Source organism: Dipodomys spectabilis, unplaced genomic scaffold, assembly GCF_019054845.1.
Source record: "Dipodomys spectabilis isolate Male_0828 unplaced genomic scaffold, ASM1905484v1 ptg000421l, whole genome shotgun sequence".
Classification (NCBI taxonomy): domain Eukaryota; kingdom Metazoa; phylum Chordata; class Mammalia; order Rodentia; family Heteromyidae; genus Dipodomys; species Dipodomys spectabilis.
In genome coordinates this window covers 1,237,458-1,241,174 of record NW_024871098.1, presented here as the reverse complement: position 1 = coordinate 1,241,174, position 3,717 = coordinate 1,237,458, and the positions used below count along the sequence as shown (strand labels likewise).

The following is a 3,717-nucleotide window of genomic DNA, read 5'->3' as shown; positions in this document are numbered from 1 at the left end:
TGGTGGTAGTTTTAGTATGGACTTATTTGTGATCATTTGGGTGAATGCCCAAAAGTGGGATTGCTGTGTAATAGGGGAGCTCTATGTGGAGTCTTTTGAGGAAGCTCCAAACCACTTTCCAAAATGGATGAACAAGTTTACACTCCCACCAAGAGTGCAGTAGGCTTCCCTTCTGGCCACATCCCATCCAGCATCAGTTGGTGTAAAAATATGGAACGATTCATTAATTTGCGTGTCATCCTTGTGCAGGGACCATGCTAATCTTCTCTGTATGTTCCAATTTTAGTGTATGTGCAGCCAAATTGAGCACAGAACATTTTTTATATATAAAGTGTAATTGATTGTCTTAAACTAGACAATTCAACAAAAAGTAAGTTCAAAAAATTGTGAAATTTTGCAACCATGTATTTCTTACATAAGCACACATTTAAGAATAAAGTCAAGATTGACATGACAAAAACAAAATAATTCCAGATATTTGTTGTTCATGAGATGTGTAGGAGGAGGAATTCAATTATTCTACACAAGGCACCTGTCATAATGATCATTGCAGCAAATGTTAAGGTTTGTTAAAAGTTTTAATGATTTAAATATGTTTCATTTTGGGATTTGCTTATATATGCAAAATTAAGACTGGTAGGTCATAAATTTTTTTGATAAAGTATATAATATTTCCGGTAGCATGTACTACTAAGTATGTACATTTCAGAGTTTATAGAAACTTTGCTAATGAGAAGTTACAAAGACTGTGTAAAGAAGCAGAGTGAAGAGTTAAGAATTTAAGTACACAGTTTCTGATAAATCTTTAGGGCTCCCTTAAGTTATATGTTAGTGATGAACAAATAATGATAAAAGCCACATACACATGATGAGATTATCTATAAATAGTAATCTTAGTGGGTAAATTTAAAGGCTACTCATAGCTTAATCCAGTTTTAAATGTACAGGAATATGAGAAAATAGTAAAATCTACTATGTACTTTTCAAATACTGAAAACCCTGGTAATTGTTTTGTTTTTTATTTTAGGAATCATTAATATATAATTATTGTTTTCTTTATTTATAGCATTTTTTCCTTGTTGTAATATAATACAACTTTTTGTGAGTCGTGATTAAGAGGTATTTTGAGAATATTATTGGGATGGCCACACCATTTTTCAGAGGTGCATGTGAATTTACAAATAGCAAAACTAAAAACAAAATATTGATTAAAAATTATATCAAGTAGAGTCTGAATCAGGAGTGTTGATTAATGTCCACACCTAAAATCTTAACGCTAGGCTGAAGTAGTGGTATTACAGTATTGAGGCCACAAAATTGAGAAACTGTGTTTTGTTTTGTTTTGTTTTTTGCTTTGGTTTTGTTGGTTGTGGGGTTTGAACTCTGGGTCTTGGGTAGTGTCCCTCCGCTCTTCAGCTCAAGGCTAGCGCTATCACTTGATCCACAGCAGTACTTTCATCTTTTTCTGCTTATGTCGTGCTGAGGAATGAAATCCAGGACCTCATGCATGCAAGGCAAGCACTCTACCACTGAGCCACCTTCCCAGCTCCTGAGAAACTGTGATTTAAAAAATCATCTGAACAATATTTGCTTTCTGCTTTGGGTTATATAATGAAATATGTGAACACATTGTTATATTTTTGTGAATTGTCATACTTCTAAATTTATACTAACTACAGCCAATTTATCCTTTTCAAAGTCAAGAAATATTTCTGAGAGTTTGCTTCTGTGAAGACTGTTTTTGCATTTATAATTTCTTCTGAGCCATTTTTATTTATTATCAAAATCACTTTATATTTTATTTTTATGCGTTATCATACATCAAATACCATCAAATGTACATGTAGAGTCTCAGAATAGCAGTATGAATATCCTCATACACCTCTTGTTTATCTGTTAAGCACTTTAATATTATGATATTTTTCTCTCTCTTTCACTCTCTTCATTTCTGCTCTTTCTCTTTCATGCTCCATGTCTGCTACTTAGAATTTCTGCTGGTCTACTATTATCCTTCAGGATCCACTGGTTTTGTGGGAACATGATAGGGACCATCAGTTACCCTTGCATTCTTTAAGAGTTATAACAGTGACGTGAAATTATTCTTTGCCATTCTAAATGGCAAAACAACAGATCTAGGAATTCCTTTTCACTTTTAGTACTATTATAAATTTTATCTCATACGAATCATTGGGACTGATAATATACTTTTAGCCTGGGACCTAAAAGTTCTTTTTCATTTACAAACAACCTTTTTCTTTTATTATCAGTAAGTAACAAAAACAAAGATATTCTTTGGGAAAGTAGGCTGAAGTTGTTCACAGTGATGAAAAACAAGTTAATGGGGGAAGTGTGTACAAAGGATACCCCTCATATAACACAGATGCTTAGAGCAGTTTATCATGTACACTTTTTGATAAGGACAATGTGCTGGGAACTCTAGATTAAATCACTGAACACCTGATATATATATATATATATATATATGTATATATGTATTTTATTTATATATGCATATATATGAATATCGGCCCATATATGTACACATGAATGTTACTATACACACAAATACACACATAAGTACACACATGTACACATGCACAAATGGAAAAAGACACATAGATATAGCCAACACAGGTTTCACTAGTTGTTGAATATGCCTTAGACAGAATGCTTGGAAACAAATGTGTTGAAGATGTATTCGTCTCTAAGAGTTCTTTTACCACTCCTCTTATCTCTTCCAACTGGTACGTTTAGAGAGATTCGACTTGAAAAATGCAGGACAAGTGATAGCAAGTAACTCGGAAATCTCAATACGTATAGGTCATATGGTGTCTCCCTGCTCCCCATGGAATGCTTGCTCTTGTAGACACTCTCAACAGCCAAAGTAGCAGGACAATATCCTTGTTAAGAATAAAGTTATAAGGCTTTAAATGGCATCCTTCCTTGGGCTCTTTTCCAACAGTGAGCATCAATTCCTAAGCAGATGAGTGACTCCCGAGAAGACTGGAGTGCAGGTCAAAATTTAACCAACCCATATGAAAAGTCTAAAGTGAGCAATTCTGACTGAGGTCGTGCCGATGTCCTGGCAACGAAAATGAGAAAAAAAGAAAGTTTTTAATGTATTAAAATTTGAGAATAATTTGTAACCTGTCAATAAATGTGTAGAACACAATTATACCAACTGACAATAGATGGAGTGCATTTCATTTATATGCTTTTGGACTTTGAAAGTGTTTTTAAGTGTGTCTACACAAGTAGAATCAGCATGAAACAAGCCAGCATTTCTTCATTTAAGATGCAAGGAAAAGATACAGGTTGACCCATTGTAACAATGAGATTTGCAAGATACTATTAGAGGGAGTTGTTGGGGATGGTTGAAGGTAAGGAATAGTAGGGGAAAAACAAAGGAGGTGGCAACAATGCTCAATAAGATATGTACTCATTACCTTACTTATGTAACTGTAACCTCTCTGTACAGTACTGAGCTTCTTCAGTAAAAATGCTGGAAAAATTGGTTAATCACTCATAGAAAACTAAAACTATATCCTTATATATCATCCTGTATCAAAGACCTCAGAGTCAAAGCAGACACACTGAAAACATTACAGATTGGAGTAGGACATACCCAAGGTCTCCTATGCAGAGGCTGAAATTTTCTTAATAGAGACCCAGAAGCACAAGAAATCAAAGAAAGTTTGGACAAATGGGATTGTATGA

The 3,717-nt window shown here is 34.1% G+C and overlaps 1 non-coding gene across 1 annotated transcript; it reads right to left on the bottom strand.

Moving 5' to 3' along the window:
* Positions 1-204: 204 nt before the first annotated feature.
* Positions 205-310, bottom strand: LOC122097297. The gene has a single exon (XR_006145522.1). It is a non-coding gene; the product is annotated as a U6 spliceosomal RNA (small nuclear RNA).
* Positions 311-3,717: the final 3,407 nt, after the last annotated feature.